The sequence below is a fragment of the Leptonychotes weddellii genome, chromosome 1 (genome assembly GCF_054177405.1).
Source record: "Leptonychotes weddellii isolate Sample4059 chromosome 1, ASM5417740v2, whole genome shotgun sequence".
Taxonomy (NCBI): domain Eukaryota; kingdom Metazoa; phylum Chordata; class Mammalia; order Carnivora; family Phocidae; genus Leptonychotes; species Leptonychotes weddellii.
In genome coordinates this window covers 24,601,707-24,611,644 of record NC_138369.1, presented here as the reverse complement: position 1 = coordinate 24,611,644, position 9,938 = coordinate 24,601,707, and the positions used below count along the sequence as shown (strand labels likewise).

Sequence of the window (9,938 nt, the reverse complement as noted above, 5' to 3'; positions counted from 1 at the left end):
GTCATTTGTCTTTTCAATGTTGTATTATAGGTATTCCTTATATATTATGGTTATTAAATAATCTTTATCAGATATGCAATCTGCAAATATTTTCTCCCATTCTGTGCTTTGTCTTCTCACTCTCTTGATAAAGTCTAATTTATCTATTTTGTCTTTTGTTGCTTGTGCTGTTTGTGTCATATTTAAGAAATCACTCCCAAATCCAAGGTCATGAAGATTTACTCCTATGTTTTCTTCTAAGTTTTATAGTTTTAGTCTTTTGGTCTTTGATCCATTTTGAGTTAACTTTTTTTAACATAAACTCTATGCACAACATGGGGCTCAAACTCATGACCCTGAGATCAAGTGTTGCACACTTTACCAACTGAAGCAGTCAGGTACCCCAGTTTTTAACTAATTTTTGAATATGGTATGAGTGAAGGGTCCAACTTCATTCTTTTGCATGTGGATAACAAGTTGTCCCAGAACAATTTGTTGATGAGACTGTTCTTTCTTCATTGAATGATCTTGGCCTACTTATCAAAAATCAATTGACTATAGATATATGGGTTTATTTCTGGACTCTGTTCAATCCCATTGATATAGATATATGATTATATATCTTATATATATATGTTATATATATAATCATATATCTATATATATGTCTTTATGCTAGTCCCACACTTTTTTGTTACAATGTTTCCTTGTTCACATGCCTAAAATCTCTGCTGTAGCACTGTGGCCATCCTCTTAGCTATGTCAAAGATGTGGACAACTCCTGACCTCTCTTCTTTGCCCACATTTTCTGTTCAACCCCTGAGCAGACCCCTCTATATCCCAAGACAAAGAAACAGAAGTACAGAAGTAAGTGACTCCAAGGTGGGGCTCCCAGCTGATGGACGGGCTTAGACTTTTCCATCTTTCCGCTCTTTGATCCACAGTTTATCAGCAACTTCTATTCCTTTAAGGTTACAAGATGGCTGCTGCAGTAGCAAAAAAGCAACAATGTCCAAAAGCAGGAAGGGAGAAAGAGATTTCTCTCATTCATCTCTCTCTTTATCCCAGGAAATTTCCCCTTCAAGTTCCATTGGACAGGACCGGGTCACATAGCCACATGCTAACGTCAAGGAGGCTCAGACATTGAGGATCGGGATTTTCAGCTTCCCTGGGAACATGAGTAAGGCTCTGCTGTCAAGAAATTAAGGTAGGAAAAATCGCTGTTAGGTTGCCAACCAAAAGTGTCTGCTTTCAGACACAATGGTCATACCCTTTCCGTTACATACATCTATCTTTACATCCTAAATGACCACGTTTGAGCGGGTTGGAGTATCTTCTTAGGAGAAAAGGAATTTGCTTAAAGATGCTACAGGCTGCTAGCAAATCCTTGCGTGTCTCACTGACCACCCCATCAAACTGAGTCCTGATTCAGTGTTGCTGTGGCGAGGGAACCCTATGTGTCTTCCTCCTTTGGGCTTCTGGAGAATTCCGGATGCCCTCAGAAGCAATCTAATTTAATTAATCTCATAAAGGACAGCACAGAAGAAGGCTGCTATCGTGCTGCAGTGCTCTGGACATAGCTTTGTATTTGTTTAGTTTTTTTAAAGTTTGATTAAAAATCCAATGCAACAAACAAGTTACAATGTATAATTATCATTTATCTCAGAGAAGATTATTTTCATGCATTAATGAAAAAAAATACTCCGGTAATCTTACCCAGCCTTGCGTTATAGAGGCAAATTCACTGAGGAGCTCCTGTTTGTCTCACTTCAAGTTTCTACTCTGTCCCAATATTAGAAAATTTAACCTTTTTTTTTTTTTACATACTTTCCACTTTTTTGATCAGTTGTTTTTTGCTCAGACTTAAAAAAAAGTATTGTTTAGTCATGCACATTGGTTGTCAAAGAAGACACCAATAATAAACACTCTAGAAAGTAAAAACTGAAAGTGCCCTCTTTCTTCCCCACCCCCTGCCCCCCAGCCACTTCACTATCCTGAAATACCCTTCCTCAGAGTTGTCCACAGTTAACAACTTCATTCCCTATCCTGAAAATCCCCAGAGTTGTTCACGGTTAACTGTTTCATTCTGGATCTAGGCTGATACAAATAAACATAGGCGGCTATAGACATGGGCATTTCTTAAAAACCATATTGCATATTTTTCTCCAGCTTTTTTTTTTTTCATTTAACCATGTATTCTAGTCAACTTTCCATATGCTTATGCATAGATTTAAATTTTTATCATATTGTATTCCATATAATGTACCTTTTGCAATGCTCAAAATATTTTCATCTCCCCACTCCCCTCTTTTTCCATAGAAAATAGCTCCTGTTGACTATGAGTTTAATGACTCTTTAAAGAGTCTTTAAAACAGTTCTAATAAAGTTTAGGAGTACTAATGTCTTGATAGAACACAACCTTCTCTAGCATGGAATTGGGTAGAAGAAGACTCTATTTATGATTTTATAATGATGATGATTATGATAACTCCTACTCATGTTTATACATTTTAAGATAATTTTCTATAAAGAATCTCATTTAAATTCCATCTAATGATATTTTGTTCTGGAAATGCCTGCAGATTCTCCTGATAACAGTATTTTTATTGTAATAAAGCCTTAAATATGAGGTGGGAACAGCATGATAATGTTATTACTACCCACACAATTATTATTTAATAAAGATGAAAATTAATAGTTCCAGCATTACTTCATGCCCAGTCTTACATAACTTTGAAAGTAGGCTTCTTGACTATATCCTGCTGTTTCTTACTTCTCAGCTTCAAAATATCGAGGAAAAACTGTCAGAATTAAAGGGAGAAAGGCAGGGAGGAGCAAGATGGCGGAGGAATAGGAGACCTAAATTTCGTCTGGTCCCAGGAATTCAGCTGGATAGGGATCAAACCATTCTGAACACCTACAAATTCAACAGGAGAGCGAAGAAAAGAATAGCAGCAACTCTCTGAACAGAAAAGCGACCACCTTCTGGAAGGTAGGACATGCGGAGAAGTGAATCCGAGGCGATATATGGGAAGATAGACGGCGGGGGATATGCAAACAATAAATCATGGAACACTACATCAAAAACTGATGATGTGATGTATGGTGATTAACATAACATAATAAAATTTAAAAATAAATAAATAAATAAATAAAAGGAGAAAGGCAATTCCACAATTGTAGTGCTGGATTTTAATATTCCATCACAAGAACTGATAGAAAAACTAGAGCAAAAAACTTAGTAAAGATGTGGAAAACTTGAACTACATAATCAACCACTTTGACCTGATTGATGTTTATGTTACTATAGCAGGAACTACAGAATACATGTTCTTTTTAAGGGCTCATGATACATTCATAAAAATAAACCATAAGCAAGGTCATAAAACAAGTCTCAATAAATTTAAAGGGAATTAAATCATACAAAGTTTGTTTTCTGACTGCAGAGGAATTAAATAAAAAATTAATAACAATACAATATTTAGAAAAACCTTCAATACTTAGAAATTAAACAACAACTTCTAAATAATTCATGAATCAAAGGAATCACAGGGAAAATTAGAAAATATTTTGAACCATCTGATAAAGAGCATATCACCTGTCAGAATTGGTGGGATGAAGCAAAAACAGCATTCAGAAGGAAAGATAAAGCTTTAAATACTTATATCGATGACCAAAAGTTGTATATTTACAAGAAGATAGAATAAGGGCAAAGTAAACCTCAATAATAAGGAGAAAAATATCAGGATAAGAGCATATCAATTAGGGATGCCTGCATGGCTCAGTCAGCTAAACATCTGCCTTCAGCTCAGGTCATGATCCCGGGGTCCTGGGTTTAAGCTCAGGGCTGTCTGCTCACTGAGGAGTCTGCTCCCTCTCCCTCTGCTCCTTCCCTGCATTCTCCCCTCCCCAGCTCTGCTCTCAATCTCTCTCTCTCTCAAATAAATAAATAAAATATTTAAAAAAAAATAAAAGGGCCGATCAATGAGATAAACAAGGGAAATTAATCAATCAAAAATTTGGTTCTTTGAAATGTTCAACAAAATTCACAAACCTCTAGCTAGGAATGATCAAGGGAAAAACAAAACACAAATCACCAACATCAGGAATTAAATAGGTGTTTTTGTTACAGATCCTAAAGGCATTAAAAGGACAATTTAATGTTATAAACTTTATGCTACATTCAACAAGCTGGATAAAACTGACAAATTTCTTGAAATATACAACTTACCTAAACTAATTCAAGATGAAACAGAAAATTTCAATAGCTCCATATCTATTAGAATTAAATACATTATCAAAAATCTTCCCACAAATAAAACACCCTCTAGGCACAGATGATTTTACTGGTGAAAGCCACCAGACATTCAAGGAAGATATCAAACCACTATTACACAATTTTTATTAAGAAACAGAGGAGAGAATACCTGCTCACTCATTTTATGAGGCCAGCATAACCCTAACACCCAAACCCAGATGCACTGATAGAAAATTCAGAAGCATTGATAGAAAAATCCTTAGCAAAAAATTAGCAAATCAGATGCAACAATATAAAAAGGATGAGATATCATGACTAAGTAGCATTTATTCCAGGCATGCAAGATTGGTTTAACATTAAAACCCAACTGATGTCTCTTTTTTCTTGCCAGACCTGATACCTCCATTTCTGCCAAGAGATACCAAGGCAGACAAGGTAGAGTCTTGCAGAAGAGCCTCCACTACATCAGGTGGCCTTGTTCAGAAAGCTTCTTTGTCCCCCAAGGCCTCAAAACTCCTCCCTCACTCAAAGACAACAAGGCAGCTAGGATCTCCCTCACCAGGAGACATCTGGTGTCCTGGCCTGGGGAAACTTCATTTGTCCTATCAGACAACAGCAGAGGAATCAGATAACCCAAGCAAATCAAAATAACATCACAAATTCTCTGAAAATGAAACTGCAATTGAAACCATAGCCCACAAATGTCATCTAAGACCCACACACTAAACCTAATTAAGGTGACTGACTGCCAAAATAAAATTTACATAGGACCCACAGTGTCCTAATAAAATAGACAAAATGTGCAGAATACAATTGAAAATCACCTGAAATACCAGAACTAATGACCGAGAAATAATAATCAACTGACCCCAAGATAAATTAGATTTTATTTATTTATTTATTTTTTAAAAGATTTTATTTATTTATTTGACAGAGAGATAGAGAGACAGAGCCAGAGAGCACAAACGGAGGGAATGGCAGAGGAGAGGGAGAAGCAGAGTGTATGGAATGAAGCTAAAGCAGTGTTGGCGGGGAAATTTATAGCACTAATATTTATACTAGAAATGAAGAAATGAAGAAAGATCTGAAATCAATAAACTACACTCCTACCTCAAGGAATTAGAAAAAGAAGAGCCAAATAAACTTAGAGTAAGTAGATGGAAGGAAATAAGAACGGAGCAGACATCAGTGAAATTGAAAGTAAAAGAACAGTAGAGAAACTTAATGGGAAAAAATTTCATCCTTTAAAAAAAAATCAATAAAATGGATAAACCTTTGATAGGACCTACAAAAATAAAAATATATAAGAAAGAGGGGTACCTGGCTGGCTCAGTTTGTGGAGCATGCAACTATTGATCTCAGGGTTGTGAATTCAAGCCCCATGTTGGGTATAGAGATGACTTAAAAAATACATATTTTTAAAAACCTTTAAAAAAAATATATGGGGCACCTGGGTGGTGCCAGTGGGCTAAGCATGCGACTCTTGGTTTCCGCTCAGGTTGTGATCTTGGGGTCATGAGATCAAGCCCCACCTCAGGCCCCACACTCAGTGGGAGTCTGCTTGAGATTCTCTCTCACCCTCTCCTTCTGCACCTCCCCCTATGTGTGCGCATTGCTCGCACTCTCTCTCTCTCTCCAAATAAATAAAAAAATAAATCTTTTTTTTAAATGTGTATATATGTGTGTATATATATATAAAAGAAGGAAATCCCCTAAATTAGCAATGAAAAAGGGGATATCAGTACAGATCCCACAGCCATTAAAAAGATAATTAGAATATTGTGAACACATTTATCTTCATAAATTTGACAATTTAGAAGAAATGGACCAATTCCTTAAAACCACAAATTACCAAACTCAACCAATAGATAATCTGAAGAACCCTCTAGGCATTAAAGCAATTGAGTTCATAGTTTAAAAGCTCCTGAAAAAGAAATCTCCAGGCCCACATGTGTATGGTGATTAACATAACATAATAAAAAAAATAAATATGTATACAGTGCTGTAATAAAAAAAATCCTTAACAAAATGTTATCAAACCAAATCCAAAAGTATGTATGGAAAAAAACTATATGCCATGACTAGTGGATTTACTCCAGTTATGCAAGGCTGATTCAACATTTGAAAATTAACCAATATCATCTGCCATTATCAATAAACTATAAGCAAAAAATTAAAAAATATATTTATAATATATAAAAGTATTTATAATATGTGTGAAATGTATTTTTATATGTTAGCTGCAACCGAGAAAATAAAATTAAATTCCTTGTACAGTATTGCTCCCAAATACAAAATACTTAAAAAAATCTACCAGTGATAGCCAAGAGTTTTACATTGAAAATATTGATGAGATTTCAAATAAGACCCAAATAAATGGATATATATATACACCATATTCATGGGTTATAAAACTAAATGTTGTTAAGGTCAATTCATTCCAAGATGACCTACAGATTCAACAAAATCCCAATCTAAATTTCAGTCCTCTTTTTTATAGAAATTGACAAACAGTCCTCAAAATTAAATGTAGATGCAAACGCTCTATATTTGTCAACACAATGAAAAAACAAACAAACAAGGTTGGAGGCCTCACTCTTCATTGTATAAGAGTGCTTCTATGCTATTTCTATTATTGCATTCATCATGTTTTACTGTAATTATTAATATAATGTATGCTCCTTGAGAATAGGGACTATGTCTTAATCATTTCTTTTTTTTTTCCAAACTGTATCTAGCTTTATTCAAGATACTTTTCATAAACAATCATGGTATTTCCAGCTGGACATGGGCAGACGGTCATTAACAGTATACAACAACTTTCAAACTCCCTTCTTCAATGGACTACCAAGATCAGAAAGCCACCTCATGTGATGCTCTGAACAGGGAGAGTTTAGAGTGAGGGTTGATGTTTCACATTTAGCATATTGTTCAACAACTTCTTATAAACCAATCCTGACTTTCTGGAAATGAAATGAAGATGGCAGAATTATCCATCTGAAGATCCACAAGCTAAAAAAGGAGCTCTTCGGAGGGACACCATCTCCACGGTGACACTGAAGAGTCCGGATTGCCTGACATACTGGAAGCCATGTTTTGGAGTCAGGTTCCAACAGGTCTCTGGGTTTAAGGGAGTCAAGTCGATGGTGAAGACAGACAGGGAGAAGAGGACATAAAAAAATGAATTTTAGCTTTTTCTCACCACAAGGCGTTTCTGTCAAGGTGGCTAATGTGTGTCAACATCAAGGAATCCCTCCTCCTGGGAGCCAAGAGGAAGTGTCTCAAAAGTAGAAGGGAAAGGTGTTCCCCCCAGTATCAATCTAGCTTCGGAGATACTCTATTAGTAACGTATGTCCTTCCCCCAAAACAACTATGAAGTGTTCTGTGTGCTAACAAGATAGCTTTAAAAAAAGTTGAAACAAAATTCTGCATTTTTAGAAAACTTGATAAAAAAAAAGTATTTCAGGCTGTACAGTCACCGCAAGTACACAGGTATCACTTGGCATCTCCAGCGCCCTTGGCTTTCTGTGCCTGGTGTGTTTTGGCATCTCTGTTTCCTGCAGGGTTATTCCCATCCCTGACAGTATCAGTGTAACCCCCTTTCCCTTTGGGTACCTTCTCTCCCCTCTATGCAGGGGCCTTTTTAGGCTTGGACTCTGGTTCTGGAGGAACAGATTTAGCAGATAACGTTGCAGAACTTCACCTTGGCTTTGTTACCTGGAGCCTCCCCTTCAGCCTTTCTCTTGGGCATGGGGACGACGGGAGGATGTAGGTGCTGGATGCAGAGATGCAGTGGTGAGGGCTTTGGTCAGTCTGGAGAGGTCGTTCTGGCCTCTTCTTTACATTGCTCCCATCATCTTTGTCTTAATCATCTTTCATCTTAACACAACATAGATGCTTTCAGTACAATGTGTTGCCCTGGTTAAAATAATGACCATTTTGTAGTTATAGGATTTTAATTTGAGAAAAAAGGAAGACAGGGCATGTAAATCACTCAGCATGTGGGCAGGAGTTTCTGGTGATAACATCAGAAATGTAGCCAACTTTTTCTCTTTCCAAGAACAAGGTACAGAATCTTGGGACTCTGGTTTCCATTTAACACACAGGGAACTTCCCTGGAGGTAATTCAGTGAGTTTGGTTTTACATCAAGGAATTACCTGGAATCTGGCTTTAGCCAATCCCACATTAATTGTTCATGGTAAATACTGCTTGTCAACTTTCATCTTTGTTTATATTGGCTCTGATGATTCTGAATATGTATCACTCAATTCTTCAAGGTGAAACAGAGGGACCCCTTTCAACATTTAAGGTGAACTCCTCAGTTCTAAGTAACATCAGCCAGTGGATTTTATATCTTGCCAGTTCTCTAATACTTTATTCTTAATCCGCAGCCCTGTGAAGTTTTATAAATAACTTTGATAAATCCAAAAGGCCATCCACTTTCTCTTCACAGAAGTTGCACATTGGTATTGGTCCATGTTTGTGTATTTCCAACCATTCTTCCTACCCAAAATTGTTTGTTTGCAATGAGATTTGGTCCAGTTTAGTGTCCTTTGAGATTACCCATAATGGCTTTTGAAATTGTTTGTTGTTTGATTGTTTATCTTTGGGAAACTTCATAGCACACTATTGAAGTCATCCCAGTCAAAGCCTGTTTTTCTTTCCATCAGGTCATTACGGACAGCGCCAAATCAAGTATAAGAAGTAGCTTTTTCCTTCTAAAATAAACAAAGATGCTCTTATTTGATTTCCTGGGTTTCTCATTCTCACACTTTCTGATTCAGGGTATTTAAACATTGTAAAGGTAATGCAAAACAAATAATCTGTTCAGATAAGTAGATCCAACATTCTCTACTCTGAGGGTGGTTGTGGGGATACAGAGAAGGCATGTGCTTTAAATGATCAGATTCAATCTCACAGGTAGCATCTATAGGTTCATGCCATAGTCTATAGGTAGTGTCCAACCAGTCAGTGTTTGCTGAGCATCTGTAACATGCCGTGTTAAATGCTATGAAGATTCCAGACATGAAAAAGATAAGGTTCCTAGACATATGTATGCAAAGAAAGCGAAGAAATATATGATAAGGATCAATGGAAATGTATGAATTAACACTGTTGAAGCTGAAGGGTGAAAGAAACTTACAATTGGTAGACTCTAGAAGATTTCATGGAGGATCATGGTATTTGAACTGTACCTTGAAGGATGGATAATAGTTCCATTGGGAAGGAAGGATATGCCAGGTGGATGAAATGGCACATGCAAAAGCCTAGAAATGAGAAAGTCAGAAAGGGGCCAAATCTATCTGTCATGGACTTTGTGCAGGGTCTTCTGGTCAGCAAAACTTCAGTTTGACAGCTGTTTCATTCATAATGGTGAAGAGATAGGAAGCAGGAGATATATTTAACCAAAAGTCACCTCTTAGGGATTTCTTATTGGAAGAAGTAGACTTTTTTTCAAAGAACTGTTTACTCAGTAGAATTAATTCAATGCAAACATTTTTGCCTTGCACACTTGTCATATAGTGGGCAGATGTTTCCTGTCTGTTGAACAGAGTTGAGAGAACCGACCTAAGCAGGGTCTTGCTAGGTTGGACCCAAAGGTGAAGAGCTATCCAAAAAATGGAGTTGATACAGCTTTGATGATTGGTGCTTGAACAAACATCAACTTTGAGGATCATAGCATTTCCTTTTTTTTTTTTT

At 36.6% G+C, this 9,938-nt stretch overlaps 1 pseudogene; it reads right to left on the bottom strand.

Annotated features, from left to right (window-relative positions):
• Positions 1-7,732: 7,732 nt before the first annotated feature.
• LOC102735037 (non-histone chromosomal protein HMG-17 pseudogene) lies at positions 7,733-7,993 on the bottom strand (annotated as a pseudogene).
• Between the last annotated feature and the right edge of the window lie 1,945 nt (positions 7,994-9,938).